This window comes from Pteropus vampyrus, unplaced genomic scaffold, assembly GCF_000151845.1.
Source record: "Pteropus vampyrus isolate Shadow unplaced genomic scaffold, Pvam_2.0 Scaffold592, whole genome shotgun sequence".
Lineage (NCBI taxonomy): Eukaryota > Metazoa > Chordata > Mammalia > Chiroptera > Pteropodidae > Pteropus > Pteropus vampyrus.
Genome location: NW_011889373.1, coordinates 324,646 through 347,776, shown reverse-complemented (window position 1 = coordinate 347,776; position 23,131 = coordinate 324,646). Strand labels below are relative to the sequence as shown.

General features: G+C 38.3%; 1 protein-coding gene and 1 pseudogene across 1 annotated transcript in view; one reads left to right on the top strand and one right to left on the bottom strand.

Annotated features, from left to right (window-relative positions):
• The window catches only part of LANCL3 (LanC like 3), an 86,347-nt gene that overhangs the window by 14,794 nt on the left and 48,422 nt on the right, over positions 1-23,131 (top strand). The window lies entirely within an intron of this gene.
• Positions 4,108-4,226, bottom strand: LOC111733624 (annotated as a pseudogene).

Genomic DNA, 23,131 nt, shown 5'->3' with positions numbered 1-23,131 from the left:
TCATAGTCCCAATAAAAGAGAACAAAGTAAGTGAAAGGGAAAAGTTATGAAAAAATAACTCTATTTTTCATAGGAGAAAGACATGAGTTGCTAGACTTAAGCGGCCTACCAGCCCTAGAAAAAGAATAGATTCTGAAGGATTCCAAGGGAAAAAAACTGGTTCCATGAAAGAATTAGCACTGGACTTTGAATAGCAGCTTAGAAAGCTTTAACACAATGGAACAAGGCCTCCAAAATTCACAGAGAAAATTACTAATCAACTAGAATTCTATAGCAGCCAAAATTATCAGACAAGTGTGAGAGTAGAAAAACAATATCTTTTCAGGGTCTCAAAAAAGTTAAAACTTGTTTTCTTTCAAAAGTCTAAGACAGGTAATCTAGCCTCACAGAACACGTGTTAAAAGAATTTAGAGGCCAGAGTCTCTGTGTGAACCAGCCACCATCTGGAACACTGCAACAGCTTTCTAACTGGTAAAATGTTTTGTTTTGGCCCATCGCAAAGTAGAAATGAACCAAGAAATAGGAAAACATGGGATCTTGAAATTGGGAGCACCAATACAGGTGGAATCATAGGAAGTTTCCATAGTGATGGTAAAGGACAGCCCAGGATGACAGCTGGATATCAGGCCTTGAAGGCCACCAGTGAGTCCTGAAGGAGAGCTACAGTTGTTGCCAAAGGAAAAAAAAAAAGTAGAAGGCTTACCTGATGTGTTTGGCTATACCTAGGGACGTTTGGCAGGTCTGTCAAAGTTTGGGAATGGATTTGTTCTACACAAATAGAAAACGGGGAATAGGAGGAGAAAGAAATTGGTAAGCATTGCATATAGTTTTGCTCAATGAATATTGATTTAACCGAATGTATATGGTTTTGGTAAAAAGTGTGGTATAACCATTTTGGGTGTTTGAGAAAGAAAATGTATGTATGGAGACATTATAAGAGCTAAGTCTTCATCTTCCATGTTAGGAGACTGAGATAACACCTAAAATGGAAAAATCAAGAAATAATTGTGAAAGGATGTCATTTAGAAATACGAAGATACCGCAGGTCCTCAAATAATGTCATTTCCTTACAAGTTGAAATGCTGTTGGAACTTAACTCTTGTTTATATCAACTAGCCTAGAAAATTGGTTTTGTTATACATTGTTTCACCGCATTTCCAAGAATCTATCAACAAGGTTAAGTGAGGACTTATTGTAAATAGCTAGAAAAAATACAGATAAAAGTGTTTTAAGTTTTTGCCTCAGAGGAGTCAGAATGTGGATGGAGAGTGTCAGGGTCCGATACTATTTTAAAGAACTCTTCACTTTTTAAACTATGCACATTTACTTCTTTGATAAATATAGACACCAAGAAAATATTTTCTTAACCATACTTGTGCTTTTATGGCTTTGATTTCCCCCATATTCTGTTCTTCTCATTTATTTTATTCCTACCCAATGATTAAAAGATACTCTCAAGACATTTATGGAATGTTACCTAATAACAAATAATGCACATAGATAAATTTTGTCAACAAATATTTTTCAATCAAAAATATGGTTTGACATATCCCATATATCCTTATAAGTAATACTAAATTAGGATTTAATGATGACTTTTATTAGTTTGAATGGTTGAATATCTCAATTAAAATCTTCATGTGATTTGATTTAAATAGTGCCTTCCTTAATCAAATATTTAGTAAAATAATGAAGATCAGAACCACATTTATTAAGCTTCTACTCAAGAAGCAGTAGAAGTGAAAAGACAGGTGATTATAACAAAGAGTGGTTGAACCATTTATATAAAGCAGAACAAGAATGATGTTTTTTTCATGGCGGTAACTCTAAAATACTCCAAGATCCTAAAATGCTTCCAAGTCATTGCGACCAAAAGTAACTAATAATTGTATAAAACATTAGGTCTGCTAAGTACTTTTTATAGTTTTCCCTTTTAATTCTCACAATATCTCAAATTAGATATTATTGCTACTTCCATTTTCAGAATAAAAAATAGAAAGCATTGCAAAGGTTAAGTAACTTTCCCAAGGATGTAAGGTTGATAAGTAGGAAATGGTAACATTTATTGCCCAAGAAGGATACTTTTGATAGTAACCAACCAGTTGGGAATCTAAGACAAGAGACATAAACCAAGACTTACTTATGTGACTTTTAGCTACCAATTGGTAAAGGATTGAATCTAGAAATCAAGTTCTTCAAGTTGTGATCTTTCTGCTGCCTTGGGCTAGTGGTGCCATTAGTGTTAAACTAATTCCCCATTCTCTGAATATACCAAGAAATGGTGACTAATAATACCAATAATTGTTTCTGTTCATTGAGAGAACCCTTAAGGGAGTGGATGGAGCTTCAGAATGGGTTCTGATACTTCAGGACAGAATTGAGTTGCTCACTCTCACCCCAGATTCCTCACAGTAGCTTGAAAACTCAGGAGATGTGTAGAAGGCATTCAGGTACAGAAGAGAAGTTCCCAAATAGAACATGGTAAAAGAACTGGTAGTGTGATATTGGAGACAAACATGAATGATTAAGTGTGAGGACTGAAAGTAGATGGCAAATTGTGAAATAATCCTTAGCAGAAGGTTTCTCACACCACATTTGTTTCCTGTGTTTCTTTTGCTGTTTGTCTCACAAGCCTCTTAATCGATCCCTTTCCCAAGCATCTCTGGCTACCCTTTTGGGTATACCATTCACTGCACATACCATGTTTATTTCTATGCTACATGTTTCCAAGGGAACCTTTCCTGCAGCACAACTGGGGCAACTCTGAGCTCTTAAACTTCACTCCCTTTTTTAATCACTATTGAGCTGCATAACAGGCTCACTTCAGGCACACTTCTGGCAAACAAAATTCTTGATACATATTTACTGAAGAAAGGAAGGAATGCTGATAAAGTGCTTTTAATTTCATGAAAGTAAATAACCACCTTTATTTGAGTTTCAAGAAGGGACAACTCACATTTTAAAAGGAGCTCCTACCTAAATGTGTTTTAGCTTTTATAGGTCTGACAGCACTACCAGTTAAGATTAAGTATTTGATGGACAGGATACTTGGTCATGAGTATTGTCATATTTTCACTCACAATCAGCCTTTTTACAGTCAAAAGATGGTAAAATTCTACCACTCTTACGTTACAAATGAGAAATATGCCTGCTTATGTATTTCTGTGCTGACAAATAGAACTCTGATTATTAACAAAATGACCTTTTAGGAAACTATAATTTTGGACTTGTACAATACCTGATATCTAAAGAAGTTTTTGTTTGCTTTTTAAAATAATGTTATTTTTGTATTCGTGCAGGTGATAAAATTTTATGTATGTTTCTCGACCTATATTTCTGTTTTAAAGCTTGCATTCACTCTTGATAAATTAAACATTGACAGATGTAGATACTTAATGAGTTATTAGAATTTCTTATTTGTCTCTAAGGATTTATGCTTGTCCTGTAAAGAAAGGAGATCTTAATGTAGAAAATTGTCATTTTAATTGCATCTTAAAATACTGTTCTGTAAACAGTTATTGAATTAAATATTTATGAATCATTTATTTATTGACATATATATGTATATATATGATTCAAAGCCAGTTTTTAGTAAGTATACTTTTACTGCAGCAAAAAAAATTAATACCTCATCACATCCTTCCCATAGTGAATAAACAGATACCTGAAGAGATAATTAAATCAGAAATTAGGAGGAAAAATGGACCCTCAGAATTTTCCTGCAACATACTATGACTTAATGTTTATCTTCTTCTTAAGTAGCACGAGCTTTTAATTAGTAAGGTGGTACCCTGCATGGCCGTATACACTTATACTCTTGAGTATTGACCAACAAATAATCTCCAGCAGTCAGAGAAAAGTCCCCATTCTTCCCCTTGGTGCAAGTTACTTCTTAGAGATTCTAACTAAAACTATTTTGTCAAATGGCTTTTAACATTTAGCTTTCAAGCTTGAGGCATGTTATGTTTTCTATTTCATTCATTCATTCATTCATTCTTATTTTTATTTTTTTTAGGCGAGACAACCCTTGGTTGACCTCACAGATTGCAAGGACCTTGTCAGTTTACAATCCCCCCCTTTTTTTTTTTTAATATATATATATTTTTACGCCTACAGCGCCTGGTCTTCCTAGGTGGTCTCCCATCCTAGTACTAACCAGGCCCGACCATGCTTAGCTTCCAAGATCAGATGGGATCAGGCTTGTTCAGGGTAGCATGGCCATAGCATTTTATGTTTTCTATCAGGCAAGCTGTGTCCCTGTTCTGAATCAAAGGCAGGGCAGTACCATTTTGATTTCTGTCTCTGTCTAATTTTTTTTTTTTTATCCCCCTAGAGAGGCCAAACATGGTACCTTCTGAGTAGTCCCTTGTTCTGAAGTTCTTTTCTCTGGCAGTTAAGATGGCATGGTGATTTCAGTGTGTTTGCAATGCCCTCCAAATTTTGATTGCCAGGGATTTCTTTGATTTGGGCTATCGGCAGTTTCATTGGAGTGTGTCTAGAGTAGATTTCATTTTAATTATCCTACTTGGTATGTTTTGCGCTTCTTGTATATGTGGAGTCATGTATGTTATCAATTCTGGCAAATTCTCGGCCAGTCTCAAAATATTGCCTCTTCTCCATTTTTTGACAACTCTATTGAGCTATAATTCACATACCATATCTAAGAAGACTGCCTAAACCGAGAATATGATCTTCATTCTTTCTTCTCTACCTTGGCTGCACATTAGAATCAACTGAGCAGCTTAAAACATTTCTGAAGCCCAGGCCATGCTCCATACCAATTAAAACAGAATGTCCTGAGGTAGGATCTACACATCGATAGTTTTATAGTTCCACAGGTGAGTCCACTGTGCAACCAAGGCAGAGAACTACTGCTCTATATCCCTCTGGGATCCAAAGGAACATATGTTACACCTTTATCACTTTATATTGCTTATCTTTTACATTTCCATTTAATTATTTATCTGTGTTGTACTCTTGGTAACTTCTTCAGCCCTCTCTTCCAGTTCACAAGTTCTCTTGAGCAGTTTTTCACCCACTGTTTAACTCCTCCATTGAGTTTTCTGTAAGTTTCAGGTGAGCCTTTCTCATGCTTGCTAAGTTTTGTGATTCTGTCTTTTTTGGGAGCATTTAATGTGTTTTTTCTGCATTCCATATCTGGTAATTTTAATATTGGAACTCCTTGGTGGTCTAATTTTCTTGTTCGTTCTTTCTGTATACTGTCGCTCATGGTGGCTTGTTTCCTTGGGTGTTTGACCTTTAACCATGCATACATATTTAGTTGATTTTAATATGTGGTGCCTAAATTGAAGATGCTTCCCTGCAGATTCGTGTTTGCCGCTTCTGGGATGCAGAGATACTGGCAGCCTGGAACCACTTTAGCCTTTTGCCTGGGTCTCCAGCTTGATGCAAGAGAAATCGACATTCACCCTCAGGGCAGCCTTACTTTGCTTATCACCTATACTTCAACTCAAGTATTGTGTTTTGCGTTTTTAGGGGGGAACTTAGGGCTTCCTCTTACTGTATTGGAGCCTAACTATGTATTGCTAAATAAGTTTTATAAAAGATATGCAATATTTAATCAATTATAATATTCTGCCAATTATAAGATTCATTTTTTTAGATACTGAGAGAGAGGATAAAAGACAGTCAATTAAGCTGACACAATACTTCTTATCACTTAGGATTTTGTACTTATTGAAACAGCTCTTTTAGAGTTATTTAAATGTTGATTTTTATCATATATCACTCTTGTGTACACTTTAAAGAAAAATGTAAGCAAAATAAATTCATTAAGATAGACATAAAACTTTCTCACATTCACACTCCCAAGTCTGAATCACTTTCTCTTCAGAGTCACCGATGCCCATGATTTTCCACAAAATACCATCATCTGTACCATCAAAAGCACTGGTGATGTAGCATTTCTTAAAAGTCTACTACTTTGTCTCTGGCATTTTTTCCAAGTGGTTGACACCCATTTGGAAGTTTTAATGCACATGCACAGACCATGAGAGGTAAGTCCTACCGCCTCCAGGTAGATAGTGATTTTGAGATACATTCTAATTTCAGAGATGTTAAAATATAAAATAAAAGTGTATCTTAGAATTGACAAAATTGCGTAGTCATTTCGTTATAGGAAAAGGCCTTTCCAAGTATGTAGAGTAATGCTACTCAAAGTGTGGCTTTCAGGCCAGTGCCATACTACAAATTTGTTACTGGTATAAAAAGGATATAAGTGCAGAAATTGAGAATGAGCATCTAGGAACTTTTTTTTTTAGTAATTACACCAACTAATTTTTTTTGTCAGTCAAATCTAATAATAAAACATTGGGACTTGTATTTTGTATGTCTTTTTAATTTTATTTTCCTGGCAATGTATCAGTATGTTATTTTACAAAATTAATCAATCCACGTTGGGTTAGAAATAAAAAAAAAAAATGTCCTTCGCCGATAATAGTTTGAGTAGCATTGATCTTAATGGTTCTCAAAGTTTAGCTCCCAGCAGAGTCATCTGGAGGGCTTGATAAAACACAGGTTGAGTGTGATCATTTGCATTTCTAATATGTTCCCAGGTAATGCTGATGCTGCTATTTTAGGGACCATACTTCCAGAACCACTGCCCTAGACCACCATACTGCTGGAAGCAGAAATCTTATTGCAAAGGATGTCCAGCTTGGTTTGTAGGACAAGAAATCCTGATACTCTCTTGGAAAGTTCCTACTTCCAGTGGTCACTCTTTTAATGAATTTAGAATAACTTCCCCAAACTTCAGTTTGTTTAATCTCCTCGGTGCACTGTTCAGAACACCACTGACTTTCAATGCTGGCACAATTACTGTAGGCTGCAGGGAATATGTGGTTGTATTTGATTAGATAATCACGCTTCTAGAATAGCAAAATGTGCATTTTACTTAAGTGAATTAGTGCCATGATTGAGTGTAAATAAGCTTCTGATTCTTTTGATAATGCCATGGATAATCTGTTGACAATTCTAGGATCTGACCAAGTAGCACAGTTGCCCAAGATAACCCTTCCCAATGGTATAAACCAGACTGCATACCAGACTTCTGAAATATTTGTGTAGCCTTGATCAGGTGATAGAAGGAAGCATCTTTAAGAAAAATCTGTATTGCATATTCACTGCATAGCTCCCAGCAATAGCTGTTATCACAGTCATCTTGAAGAATATATATTAACCTCAGGGACCTTGATAAATGGCCTTTTAGGTGGAAAATTAATGTCTTTAGATGAATAAGATATATTAATTATTGATGCCATGAGCAGAGTAAATTTCCTTCTTGTTGCCATGGCAAGTCCTGTAAATCCTTGCAGTGTCCACAGACAGCATTTATGGCCCTCTGAACACTGGACAAGCCTGCCATTTGCTGGGGTGGGAATAATTAACATCTCTTGATTTCAGGTGTTATAACATGCAAGGAGCATTCTTAGAGTTCTAAGCCGGTGCTTGTCAAACTTTAATGCATCTGAATCACCTGGAGAACCTATTAAAGTTCTGGGATGGAATCTGAGATTCTGCATTTCTTAGAAGCTCCTAGATTATGCCAGTGTTCCTGGTGTGAGGACCACACATTGAGTGGCAAGATGCTAAACATCTTGGAACCACTTGCTTTCATGGGAGTATCCCTTCTTGCATACTAGCAACTGGGTACTGCTATAGTCCTTTACCCAAAAGCTTAGCCTGGTCCCCCAAAATAGTCATTACCTGCATCCTTTTGTTCGCTTAGTAAAAATATTCTGCTTACTTTGTGGATAGTATTTGTGTTGGAAATCACTCCTTTTATGTCTGTGTCCTTTAAGATCTTTTTACCTTGGTCATTAAAGATGCCAAATTTCTTTCCATCAGAAGATGCTGCTGGGAAGCATTGTCATGATCCTCACATTGAAAGTAATTCCATGGCATATCAGAGGAGAGACATATTGTGCAAGCTCTGTGATATCGCACTTAATGATGTCCTAAGAAGGTCACAGCTTTCATTTGTAAACTTCAGTTTGTGACCAGTGATCAGTGGTGCACGAGGATGAATACTGCTTTAATAATTTCATTTCTTGCTTTAGTCTTGGGTGAAACAGGAGTAATGAGAGATATTAGAGTCTGTGTGAGGCCATCGTTCACTGTGTGGCCCTCAGATGCTTCTATTCCCAAGGAGCAGGCAAATTGCAGTAGCCTAACAAGGATTATTTAAAACAACAAAATCTACTCCGATTTGAGGGTGAAGGCTGGATTGTTTCCAGGCCAAATGTACCAGTTAGCAATGCTTTTAGCTGTAAGTTATAGAAACCTGACTTATAGTGGCTTAAACAGATAGGATTATTATTCTAACATATATAAAGATGTTTAGAATTAGGTGGCTGCTGGCATTTATTCAATGAGTTGATGTCAGCGCCAGTGTCTTTACACTTCTTTGCCTTTCCTGCCTCATGGTTGCAGAATGTGTGTGGAACCTTCAGATACCATGTCTGTGTTTAAGCCTGGAGGAAGACGGAATGGTGTACCAACTATATCTGAACTTATCAGGGAAGCAAAAGCTGTCCAAGAAATCTCCAAATTTCTCCTTGTATCTATTGACCAGAACTGTCACCTGGCCTCACCATGGAGACTGGGAAAGTTTACATTTATCTAGGCCACCTTGATAACTATTTGGGTTCTGTTAGGAAGAAAGAAGGGAGAAATCAATAATTGGTTAGGTAACAAACTGGGTGCCACACTTACAGTAACTAGAAGTAACATTTCCCTGCCTTCTGTGATTAAACTTTCTTTTCTTAGCAGAATCTAACACTCATTACTAGGAAACACAGTGAGTGTATGGCAAGGGAAGGTTTGGTAGAGAGAAGCAGCAAAAATCAAACAGCCTTTTAGAATCCAAACGCCATTCTCTCCAAGTGAGATACATGTACATACATTGGATTTTGGAGGTGCAAATTACACCTAAAATCAAAAGGAAAGATAAATGGACATTACATGTGCATGAGTAGTTTGGAAATTCAGCAACAAAATTTCTAAAGTCATATGTATGGCGGTAACCCTTATCCTGCAGTTTTATTAGAAAGTTCAAGTATTAAACAGCTTGTGTTTTTAGCTTAATGAATCCTTAATGATTTTGAAAGAAAACCCTGTACTATTAATTATAATTAGAATGCTTCTTAGGACACTTCAAGATTCAGTTCTTAATAAGGTCTTTTGATAAAGAATGAAGCAGCAAGGAATGTGAAAAATCTTGGAAGTATATTCCTTTTTAAAATGTTCTTTAGACATGGATTCTTAAATATCTTTCCAATGACGTTACTACATATTTGCTATTCACTTTTAAATAACCTTTTGCAGTAGAGTTAATTAGACCTGTATTAGATTAGGATTTCATACACTGTTGATCTGAGTAACTGATTTTTTTTTCCTCATTCATTTAACCTTAAGATAATTTTGTTGCTAGGAGTTAACTGTCTTTCAAAGATGAAGAAAAATACAGTTTTAGTGGAAGAGAGTGATGTATTTCTTTTTTTTTTTTTTTTCTTTTTCGATGAAAACCAGTGTGGATGGTCAAGATCAAGTTTTTGAGCTTGGCTTTGTAAGATTTTGAAGGCGATTGCCTTGTTTAATCCTCTTTGTGCTTTCTGGCTCTGAATTAGTTCATACATTTTTATCTGTAGCCTAGTCACTGGATGAGAGGCAATGACCATTTCTGTGTTGTGCAGATTTAAGAATTTGGAGGAAAAAAGTGAGATAAAAGACAAATTTTAATTTTGTTTCATTCATCTAAAGGAAATAGAAGTGTTTCACAGATTCCCATAGAAAGTCTGACAGAAGGTGGTGATTGTGAAAAGATAAGGGTGGGCTGCTTTTGATTTATCTTGAAACAGGAGATTAGTTCTTACAGAAAATTCTCTTCCTTCCAAAAGAGAGTATAAAATAGCTTGTGTCAGATCTGAAGGGGAGTAGAGTCCTGGTGGGATTGTGTGGCAGAGATATGACAAAGGAGAATTTCAGGATTTTTCATGCATACTTCCCAAGTGAATGAACTGAACTCATGGACCACAGGAGATGCGAACATTGAAGTGGATTGCTGTACTCTAACTTCACATTGGTTCCTCTGCCCTTATTGACACACTTGTAAGCACTATGCCCTCTTTTGTGTTGATACCGAACCATAGCACTTAGCACTTGGGTCCCAAGCTCTGTCAGGGTTGAGGACTCTTCGAGTGTAGACCCAAGCCCTCAAACTCCAGAGGGCAAAGAATGTGTCCTGTCTTGTTCACCACCATACTTGGTACCAGATAAATTGGTGAACAAATGAAGAACCCCACTGTGATTTTTACATTTGATTTTATATCTCATTTTATGATTCACATTTTCATTGGAAAGTTGTGCCTGCTTTCTCTGTACTTATTCAACTTGTGTTGAGAGAATTCTTGGTATGACTTTGAAAGATACTTGAACTATCTTGACCTTTTCTTTTCAGAGCACAGTTATTAGAAGAGATATCTTGTGTAGCAGTAAAGCAACAACAACAAAAGTCAGGAAAAAGGTATTGAGGTTAGACACATTCAGGTTTTAAATTAACTTTACGTGTTGCTGCCTAAGAAACATACAATAACATGAGAAGCTCTATTATTCTTAGGAGGTGATAATATTCTATCAGCTCTACAAAATGAGGCTGTAATATTGAAATGATTCCAACCTTTCTGCTGGGCAGCCTGCCTACATTTCACCCTGGCACTGAGTTCTTTCTCAGCTGTTCTGGTGTCTGTGCCCTTCCTGCTGTTCCCCATTTTGCCAAATGTCCAGTCTCCATGAGCCACTTGAGAATCTGCCTTTTGTTGTACTTGAGCAGTGAATGTTTTGAACATTTCAGTTTTTTCTTTTCTGATGAGCCAGAGAGAAAGAGAGAGGGGGTATGGAGAGAGAGAGGAGAGCCAGAGCAAGAGAGAAGGAAGAAGAGAGAAAGAGAGGAGAGGAGAAAAGAGAGGAGAGAGAAAGAGAGGGAGAAAGAATGTGCATGCAAGAGAGTGAAAAGCAATGTGACAACTGTTGGACTCCCAAGCTAAAATGTAAGGGCTGTTCTGAAGTTAGGTATACCATCTTTGAAGTGAGGCTTCACTCCAAATCCTTCTGGTTTTGAAGTGGTAGTCAGATCTTTCATTGTCCGAAGAAATCTTGTGAGAGATTCTGCATTGCTTTTAACTTTGGTGCTTCTGTTGGGAGAACTTTTTCGGAGACACTCAACCTAGGGCACATGTGTCAGTTATCTATTGCTGCAAAACACACTACCTCTAAACTTAGTGACTTATATTTAATTCATTATTATTGTTCACAAGTCTACAGGCCATCTGGTGGTTATGCTGATCTGGGCCAGGCTCAGCAGATCCTGGCTGGGCTTGCTCATGTGTCTGCAGTTAACTGAAAGACCAGCTGAAACTGGCTGGTCTGGGATGTCTTCACCTATGTGTCTCTCAGCTAGCCAACCATTGGCTGGGATGACGGGAATGACTGAATTCCAAGAGCAGGAATGCAAGCATGCAAGGCCCCTTTAGGCTTAGGTGCAGAAGTAGTGCATCATCACTTGCACTGAATTCTGTTGACTAAGCAAGTCATATGGCCAGTCCAATTTCAATGGGTAGATAGCTAGACTTTACCTCTGGATGAAAGGTAAGATTGCAAGGGCATAAATACAGATTGTGAAAATCTTTGTCAGATTTTGCAGGTTGTCACAATGTGTCCAATGTCAGAGGCAGCATGAGGTAGTGTATTTGGCATGGATGTGTGTTCTCAGGGTTCTAGACTTCTGGGAAGTATGGGGAGATGTCTGTACTGGAGAAGGGGTGGGACAGGTTCTGATCCTCTTTGCTTTCAACATTTCTTGTTAGAGTTACCATAAATAATCCCAAGCAGCTTTCTTTACTCGATGAGTTTCATAGATTATTTATCCCTTTGCTCCTTTACAAGGCCAGTGCTAGGTATTAAATGTATGTAATTGCAGAGTGAGGCATGAATGGACGTGGTGGTGTTCAGTAGTGTGCTTTTGATATTTGCTGTTCATGTGAAAAGCAAAAAATGGGGATAGTGATTATTCAAACCAGTTAAACTATTATGTTGTTGCATTTGACATATTCCTGCCTTAAGACTGAAATACAGTAAATTCTCAGTGTCGTCAATGGGTTCTAAGACTGCAAAATGACATGTAATGAAACCCATCTTACCATAGGCCAGTTGATGTAAACAAGAGTTAAGTTCCTATGGCATATCATCAACATTATAACAAAATGACATTATTTGAGGACCTGCTGTAGAATGATTTAAAACCTGAGATTTTCCCCCTCAGATCAATACACATATACAGCACACTTGCCAACTATGAAAGTCCAGGGTACATGTATTTTTGAATACTCACTTTCACCCTTGAGTTCATCTTAGTTATCCTACTCTTATTTTTATTTCTCATTAACCTTGTGGTGGCCTACAAGGCCCTATATGATGGGCATCTTCTTTTCTTGGCCTCAGCTCTCTGACCTCATCTCCTACCTATCTTCTCCTTGGCTGTCACTGCTCCAGACATACAGGCCTCCTTACTGTTCCTCAAAACACACAAGTACACTTCCACGTTAGGGCCTTTGCATGAGCTGTTCCCTCTGCCTAGAAAACCCCTCATACATCACCTTGGCTAATGTCTTCACCTCCTTCAGGTCTATGACCAGGTGGCACCTTTTCAATGAGACCTACACTGACTCTCTTAATACAATATACTGCTCTCCTTCACCACAGCATCTCAATCCTCCTCTTCTGTTCGACATTTTTTTTCCTTAACACCAATAACTTCTAGTTTGCTAGATAATTTATTAATTTATAATATTAATTGCATATTGTCTGAACCTCCCTTCCTGTGTGTTGAGGGTCCCCAAGACTACCCCAGGATCAGTGAGAGATTCAATTGGAGAACTCAAAAGACTCAGCATATAGTCCTAACCATAGCTATGATTTATTACAGTGGAAGGACACAAAGCAAAATCAGCAAAGGGAAAAGGTTCCTGTAGTGAAGTTCGGAGGCAAACAGGCACAAGCTTCCAAGGGTCCTCTCCCAGGGAAGTTAAAAAAAAAAAAAAAGAGACACACACAATTTCCACAGCAACAAGTTGCGACAACATGTGTGAGGTGCTGTCTACCAGAGAAGCCCTTTAGAGACTCAGTGTCCAAGGTTTTTATTGGAGGCTGGTCTCACGGGCACCCTCTGCCCAGCATGTACCTATATTCAAGCCTCTCAGAAGGAAAGCAGGTGTTCAGAATATATTGTTTGCACAGAGAGTTTAGGCCCAGTGAGCTACCTGTCCTGGGAATGGTTTTTCGGAAATCCAAGTTCCCAAATGCCAGCCAAGGACCAACCCTGCAAGCAGGGCTTTCAAAGGATGGCAGTCTCAGGACTACTACGATAATTTTCTCCACACCATTAGAGAGCATAAGTTTCTTGAGGACAGGGATTTTTGTTTTGTTTCATGATGCATCTCCTAGAACAGTGTCTGACACAAAGTGAGTGCTCAGTAAATATTTATTGAATGAAGAAGTGGAACCCAGGCCCATGAATGGACTTTCTCTATGACAGAAATACCATGCACAGGAGGAACAACCTCCTGATTTATCCCTACAAGGCTTTACCCAAACCAGCAGGTCCACAGACTCCCACCCATACCAGGGGCCTGAAACAAGCTAAGCTTCCACATCTTAATCTGATTCTCTGATTGTTTTACACATAAGTTGTCTCTTCAACAAAGTGTTAAAGTCTTATGATGGAACCAAGCAACATAGGAGCTGCAAAGCACCTTCCCCATCACGAGTCCATTTACCAGGAGCAACATATCCAGAGTAATCTAGTTAATTTTTTAGTAAGGACCCAGGGCTCTCGATCCTGTTTTTCCTCTTTACTGCATTTATTTTTTGCCATTCCAGAGTGCCTAGCACAGTATACAATAAATGTTATATTGTCTTAAACATTATTAACTGGTTTGGATTGAAAACTGGCCTGAGTGGACTATTTGACTTTACCCGTGTTTGTGACATTAATGCAAGCAATGTCTTCATTTCTTTTAAAATTTATTTTAAGGGCAAAAAGTGCCATGTTAAAGGACTTTTCCCCCCACACCATATACATTTCCTTCTTTCTCTTTGTTTCCAGATTCTGAAACATTTTTCATTGTGACTGTATGAGCCCTTTAGTTTACCTATTATCAGTGACTCTTGAGGTAAAAACCTTCATTTTTCATTCCCTGCTCCCTCAGTAATAGAAAAATTAAGCTAATTTCAAAACCACTTGTGTCAGGATTTCATCCCATCTGGAAAGTGTCTATTTCATCAGAGGCTTGCTTGTCACACTCTGAAGTTTGACAAATGGATGGAATGAATCATTTGTTGAAATTCAACAAAGAACACCCAGCCCTTGTTCTGTGTCTCTGGTTAAGATTGGTCTCAGCTCAAAAATACTCAATTGAATTTATCAGCTGTAAAAAAAAAGAAAGGTCTTCAAAATGAATATCATAGTACCATCTTAGAATATAAATCTTATGTAACATCTGTCATCAAAATTAAGTTTTACTATTATTGCAAGATTGTCAAAATATCTTCCTACCAATAGAATATGCTAGATTGGCATCTTATAAACATCCTAACTAATGCTGGGTCACTTTTGTACAGGGAGAATATTCTTCCGTATGGAAAGGGAATGAATCTATTCTTAGGGCAAATAAAAAATAATTGCACATCAAGATTCCTGGACTGATCAGATGAATTAATATTTCTAGCAGAGAAATGATAAATTCTGAGGGAGATAAACTGTCAGGGAGCATTCACCAGCAACCTTAGCAAATGACTCGGTCTTGACAGAAACGTTTTAAATACAGCTTCTAGCTGTTTAAAGTATTTAGTCATTTTGACAAAATTGGGTTAGCCTTTCCTGAAACTTTAAAAAATCTGACATGGAAAAAAAATGGAATCATATGCCAAGATATTACAGTACACAGCTAGTGCTCTTGAGGGCATTGACTTTGTTACTTTCTAGAATTTGCAAAGACCTAAAAGAATTTTTGTCCCAAGTCTTTTATTTTATAGATGAGAAAACTGACATTCATAGAGGTGCAGTGACTTAACAAAGGCCACACAGTAAACTAATAGAGCACAGAACTCAGGCCCTTTGACTTTCAGGTCACTGTACCATTTCTTGATCCACTTTGATGCTCTAAGGCAGTGGTCCCCACCTTTGTGGCACCAAAGACCAGTGCTCCTATGAGATTCTAATGCCTGATGATCTGAGGTGGAGCTGAGGTGGTAATGCTAGTGCTGGGGAGCAGCTGCAAATACAGATGAAGCTTCTCTCGCTTGCCCTCCACTCACCTCCTGCTGTGCGGCCTGGTTCCTAACAGGCCAGAACCAGTCCACAGCCCAGGGATTGGGGACTCCTGTTCTAAGGCAGTGGTTCTTGCAATCCAGCAGGCATCAGGATCACCTGGAGGGCTTGTTAGTACACAGATCGCTGGGCTCTACTCTAGAGGTTTTGTTTCCGTACGTCTGGGATAGGGACAGGGAATTTGCATTTCTGTCAAGTTTCAAGATGATGCTGATGGTCCTGGTCTGCTCACTATACTGGGCTAAAGGGCGGAAGGGATAGTCAGGAAACTAAGAATAAATAAGGAATTTTCTTCTGGGGGAAGAAAGAATGATTGATTTGATTTTAGCTAGTCCTGAATATCTTTGTACTTGGAGAATAGAAAGTCTGTTAGTGATTTTCCTTTTCCTGTTCTACTTGTAATTATTGTCAAATAGGTTTCTAGTATTAGCACAAATACCTGGTAAATTTCTTATCTGACTCAATTATAACCCATTGGGGGCCTGAATAATGGGTAAAAGGAACCATAGCAAACCAATGCTAAGGAAAAGAAAATCCCTAAGAGGTCTTTCAAAATATGAAATAACAGTTAATTGTAAATACCTTTTCAGAATCCAAATCCTCACCAAGAAATCATCAAATTGCCTTTACTCATCTTGACTATTCACATTAACATAGAAAAAAGGAAAGCCAGAAATGAAGACTGAAAACAAGAGAAAAATAGGTAATTGGGTTGACAAAGAGAATTGAACTTAAAGCAAGACTTTGATCCTTCCAAGTCTTGTTTGTCTGGGCCAGTTAACAATATTCTTTGCCAGAAATGTTCTTCAAGTTTTCTTTGGTGCTACAGAATGGGAAGACTTCCTGATATTAAGATTAAATCTAAAAACCAAATTCTTACATAGATGTTAAGTACATCTTTACATTAATATAAAATTTATCTTATTTTCTGTTTTTATCTTTTTGTTGGTATTCATTAGCTAGCTAGATTAAAATGGACACTTTGTAATATATTGAGGCCAAATCAATATATTGATTTGGTGGTAGCAACTTTCTTTTTCACCTCCTTCCAGAAACTGCCTACCTGCTAAAGAAAAACCCCATGTTTACCTGCCCAGAATCCCTCTTTATTGTCTCTTTCATTTTCTTATAATGGGTAAAAATTATTCCTTGCTGACCTAGAAGCTAAATCAAGATTTTGAGAGGAGAGAGGAAAAAAGAACCCAAATGGATTCTGAGGCTTGAGAAATCATTTGTATGTAAAAGGTCTGAAGCAGCTCTGAGGGACAAAGGAATTGGAAAAGGGGAAGAGTTTGAGGAGGTGTTATTGTGGGTTATGAATGGAGTTCACTTGTAATTTGAAAGACGAGTAAAGAAAGCTGCTTTTTGATGATCTGTAGCTACCGAAAGAGGTATTACTCCAAGATTGGACCATGTGGGTCCTTCGATTTATTAAGTTTACTCAAAGTACCTATGACTCAATCTCTGCTCTAATAAAATTTGTTTGCATGAGGGAATCAAGGAAATCCATGGAAAATCAGGTTTCCAAGGAAACCAGCCTGGGTAGGATAAGAAGAACACTACGCCTATCCATTAGTTAACAAATGTTTACAGTAGCATGACAACTCTTGCTGTCGGTGAGATTGGAAGCATTTCTTATTGCTCCAGCAGAAGTAGTGAAAGAGGTAGGAACATGGAGGTACAAGAGAGAACTTGAGACTATAGGCTTCAGAAAGGGGAAAATAAATTATGTTTTCAAAAGACGGTTCTGGTAAAAACTCTGAGTCAGCTTTTCATTCTTGGGAAACTGAGTGTATCAGTTACCTATTGCTGCATAACAAACTGCCCCAAAACTCAGTAGTTAAAAATAACAACAATCATTTATTTTGTTGAAAAATCTGCAATTTGGGTAGGATTCTAAAGGGATGGCTTGTTTCTTCTCCTTTGATTGTCAGCCAGGAGGGCTCAACATGGGGCCAGAGGAACCATTTTGGAAATGGCTCACTCATGTGGGTGGCTAGTTGGTGCTAGTTGTTTACTGGCAGCTCATCAGGGGTTAAGAGCTTTAGTTCCTCTCCCCATTGGCCTTTCCACAGACTGCTTGGGCTTTCTTACAGCATGGTGGCTGGATTAAGTGAGGATCTAAGAGACTATGGCAAAAGTGCATGGCATTTCATGACGTAGCCTTGGATGTCATATAGTGTCACTGCTGAAGTACTCTGTTGGTCAAAGCAATCACAGTGACCTCCAGGGGAATGGAAAGGTTCTGGAAAAGCATGTAGATGGGCTATCGTGGACATTTTTCGGTAATATCTGCTACACAGGGGAATCTAAGGCATGTTCTAGGCTTTAAATTAGTGTTTACAAAAGTCAAACAGACGTCTCAGTGTTTCTCACCTTGCTCCGTTTCTTCCTTTTTATCCCTGTAGAAAGAATGCTTGGTCCTTACTAAAAGTCCAATCCCCAAAGCAGTCCTAATTTCTGCCTGTTTTTGTTTAAGAGGCCAATCTGGGCCATTTTAAACATTTCAGGTCACAGAGCTGGGAATAAGAGAGTCAAAGTATTAAACAAGAGAAATAGAAGTTGCAAATGTTGATCAGTGGCCTTTCCAACTAGCAGTGGCCTTCCCTGACACACTAAGAGATTCATCAGTTTTGGAACTTCACCTCTAGTGGGCACTGTATTTATTGTATATATTCCTTGTCTTAGTTTGAGTTCCCCTAAAGTACACTCTGAAACAAGGATTTAGGAGCAAGTAAATTACTGGGGAAATGATCCCAGGAAGCACAGTGAGAGAGTTGAAGGTAAGGTAGGGAAGGCAAGAAAGCAAACGAAGTGTGTGATAATGAGCAAGTTGCCTCTGTGGGCCTCTGGGCATCTGGAGGCACAACCCCATGGGGACTTTTGTTAGATGGTATAGAATATACCCCACAGTTGTACCCTAGGAAGAGTGAGGAAAGTGGAGCATTTATCTACCAGTGCCTGCCCCTCGTTAGTTGGGGTCATTGATTCTGGCACTTTCAGCCTGTCTCATGCCCAGACCAAACAGGCTCATGAAGCCAGGAAAAGGTTTCAGGCAGCGAGTACCAGTCTTTACATTATCTCCCAGATGCTGCAGCCGGTCTAGTCCAAGACAGAAAAGGAGAATGCTGAATGCTGATTAGCTTCCTCTCCTCACATAGCACCTGCCACTTGTCCATCTCCTCTGCTCCTTAACTGTGGTGGTTTCTTTTTTGTTTTCTATCCCAAACTATGGTTTGAGGTGCCTATGTTTACCTATGTTACCATGATTTGTATTGTATTCCATCTTTCCCATGGATACAGGCCTGGCGATCCTGATGATCAGCTTGGGGATTGGAACTGCGGTTGCTCAGTCTGCTCAGGGGGTGAGGTACAGTGGGTTCTTCAAGTTTTTAGAGATGTTATATTAATAAAAGATTGAAAAACCAGTTCTTTCACTATGCAAAATAAATAAATAAAAAGGATAGGACCTACAGTCCTCTTCTGATGTGGAAAATGTAAGGGTTACCTGAATGTCCAAGGTCAGAGTAACAGTACTTTTAGATAGAGGATACAAGAATAGAAGGAAAAGATTGATACAGACTGGTATTTTTAAAGTGAAGATCTCAGTTCACCAGCATAACTGGCCTGCTTGATAAAAATCCATACTGGCTGTCAATTGACTAAGGAGCTTCAGAGCATAGATTTTGGATCCAGAATGCCTGAGTTTGAATCTCAGAGCTACTCACTAGTTGTGTGACCTTAGGAAAGTTACCTGAACTGTCTGTGCCTCATTTTCTTCATCAGGAAAGTACATCATATATGATGTGGATTAGAACATGAAATGCACTTAGAGTGATGCCTGGAAGTTACTAAGTGTTCAGTAATGTGAGTTGTTGTTTTTATCATTATTCTTGCCCATATCCCAGACCTAGTAAATCATAATCTCTGAAGATGGAGCCTGGATATCAGCATTTCTAACCAGCCCCTCATGTGTTTCATATACATACTGAAGTTTGAATACCACTGCTTCAGGCCGAGAGATGTCAGGACAAGATTGATTAGCACAGTAACACCTCATTTCCTCAGCAACTTTGGGAAATGAGGAGTTTCCTTTAAGTGAGTTCTCCAGATGGATGACACTTTCCTCTTGTTTTAAACACCCAATCTTAAAAGTTAAAACTTGACACGTTATTCGTTTTGAAGTTTAAATGATATTACATGCTTACACAGAGAATTCTGGACATAGTAGTGTTGTAACAATATTTTAAGGGTGACTCAGCATCATCAGACAGCCAGATAGTATTTATTGACTACCTTGCTTTGTTCCCTCATCATGGTAGATGCTGGGAATCCAGTGGCAAACGGGATCAAATCCCTGCCTTCAAGATGCTCACTGTCTACTAGTGGAGAGGCCAGGGAAAGGCACTGACACAGTAAGAGAAGTAATAGAACAGAAGGCTGTTTTGAGCTTTATCACCAGGATGTCCTAAAAGCTGATGAAGGGGGAAGGTATGGGACCCTCATGGTGGGCCCTCCGAGTGCTTGGGCCTGCTAATTCATAGCTCCTGCATCGTTCCTTGCTTCCTTGTTTGTCTGCCTTCAGATGACATTCCCATCCTCATCTAATGCACTGCTTCTAGTCTGCTGTGGGCTGGAAACCAGATACCATAAACTTCTTGGAATGCTCCCCTCTCAGAAAGGCCTTCGCTAACCTTGCCATCTAAAATAGCGTGCCCTATTCCCCCTACACACTCTGTAGCCCCTTTACCCTGCTTGATTTTTTCTTTGTGGCATTTATCACAATCTGACAATATGTTACATGTATTTATTTATATTCTGTGGTCTGCTTTCTCCATTAGCATGTAAGTGCCAAGAAGGCAAGGTCTCTTTCAGTTTAGTACACCTCTGTATTCAGCAACATAGCCTGGCTCAGAGTAGACTTTTAATGAATATTTATTGAGTGAGTAATAATAATAGCAAATACATTTCTTTTTCTTTTTTTTTATTGAGACATAATTTGCATTAAGTAATGTGCACCCATCTTCAGTGTTCAACTCAATGAATAGTGTGTGTATGTGCACACATTATCATCAGACCCAGACCAAGACATAGCAACCACCTAGCAGGCTCCCTTAGACCACTCCCAGTCAATACCTCCTCCAAAAGGTAACCACACTTCTGACTTCTATCACCATCAGTTTTTCATATAAATGTAATCATGTAGTTGGGCTTTTATGTGTCAGTCTTCTCAGCATCATGTCTGTGACATTCATCAATGTCGTTGCGCGTAGCAGCAGTTCATGCTTCATTTCCTTGCTTGTAATATTCAAAGTGAATTTAGTGAATATATTTAACCCATTCTACTTACATGTGGGTTTTCTATGTCAGGTTTGGCTGATATAGAAAGTGAATTTTGAGAATAGTCTTACAAAGCTTTGTGAGTAAAGGGCATGGATTTTATGGCAACTGTTTCGGATGGTTTATACCTTACCTCATTTTCTTAGTCCTACATTTCTGGAACCATCCCCTCTCTTCCTGCTACTTCGGGGTTCTGATTTATGTTTGGACCTGTGATGTCTGTCTGGAATGAAATCAAATTGGCAAAACTCTTACTTAGCCTGGTAAAGTCGTATTCTTGGTGGTTCATCCCAAGACATAAAAACAGAATTCTGATTAGCTGTCCCTTTCAATGTCCATCTTTTCTCTTCCTCTTTGTCCTTGATTCCTGTTCAACTTCTGCTAATTCTCTCCACTAACTGGGGCAGCTTTGGGCCTAATGTGTTTTATAGCAGTAGTTCTCAACCAGGCTGCACATTATAATCACTTGGGGATAACTCAAAATATATCCATGCCTGAGCCCCACACCAAAGCAATTAAATCCATGTCTCTGGGAGTAAGGCCTGGGTATTAGTATTTTTGGAAAGCTCTCCAGGTGATTCAAATAGGAAAACAAGTTCGAGAACCATTGCAGGACACATCTTATCCTAGGAAACAGCATATGTATAGAATCAACTCAGCCCCTTTCATCCATTGTGGAGAATCAACTTGTTTCCACATAACTTACTAGATAGGGCTCTTTTGAATGCTGTCACCATTGTAAATCTCAGGGAGCAATATATATGGGAACTGCTTGAAAATGAGCAAGTCAAATGATGTGGCTTTTTCTTCCACTGTATTAGCTACTCCATGGTATCTAGAGCAGTATTTCAAGTTTGGCTCGTGAATTACAATTTAGATCTATCATTTCAACTCCAATCTGTTGCAGGGGTGCTTTAACTACCATTGAATGGATACTTTTGAGAGACCATTATTGTATTTTGTTTTGTTTTGTTTTTAATGGGCATCACATATAAGAATTAGCACCAATAGGTCACAAGTGTCATGAGGTCAGGGTCTATTTTTAATTATCTGTTTCCTGACAACACCCAATGATATTTTGCCCACTGCAGCTAACATTTACCGAGTACTTTGTTGTTTACTATATTCAACATTTGCAACTCAATTCTCAGTATAACAAGTCTTACTGAACACTGTATATTATGCCCTTTCATTTACTTTTCTCAACAACCCTATGAGTTGAGTTTTTATTATTATTATCCTTATTTTATGGACTAAGAAACTGAAGCACAAATTGGTTAAGTACCATACCAAAGGCTCACAGATGATAACCAATAGAGCCTCTGATACAATCAGTTTGGGCTCAGAGACAGTTTTCCTATCACCTACCCAATGCTTCTTAAATTTTAATGCATAGAAATTACCTGGGGATCTTGTTAAAATGCAGATTCTGGCTCACTAGATCTGGAGTGGGGCCTAAGATTCTTCATTTCTGACAAGTTCCCAAGTAGTGTTGATGCTTCAGGTTTATGAGTAGCAAAGACATACCCTATGAGATAATTTCTATTACTATCTCTATTTTCAGGTGAGTACAGTAGTCCCCTCATATCCATGGGGGATAAGTTCCAAGACCCTCAGGGGATTCCTGAAATTGTGGATAGTACCGAATCCTATATATACTGTTTTTTTTCCTATACATACCTATATGATAAAGTTTAATTTATAAATTAGGCAAAGTAAGAAATTTATAACAATAACATAATAAAATAGAACAATTGTAATAATATCTGTAATAAAAGTTGTGAATGTGGTCTCTCTCAAAAGATTTTACTGTACTCACCTTTTCGTGATGATGTAAGATGATCTAATACTTCACAGAGACGAAGTGAGGTGAATGACATAGGCATTGTAATGTAGCATTAGGCTACTATGAAGATGACTTGAACACAATCACTGTGACACCGTGACAGTTGACCTGATAACCCAGACGATTACTAAGTGACTAATGGGTGGGTATTATATACAGCATGGAGATGTTGGAAGAAAGGATGATTCTTGTCTCAGGTGGGATAGAGTGGGATGGCACAAGATTTCATCACGCTACTCAGAACAGTGTTCATTTTAAAATTTATAAAGTGTTTATTTCTGGAATTTTCTATTTAATGTTTTTGGACTGCAGTTGACCGTGGGTAACTAAAATCCTGGAAAGGGAAACCACAGAAAAAGGGTGACTACTGCGCTCTGAGGTTTAGAGAGGATAGCGGTTTTAGCAGTTTCTCACAGCAGGTACACAGGTGAAGGTGAAGCTGCAATTAGAATTCACGCAATGAGGTCTCAAAGATAATTGTTTAATCACTATGCTTGGGAGCATGATAAGTGGCTATTGAATGAATAAGTAAACTGGCATTG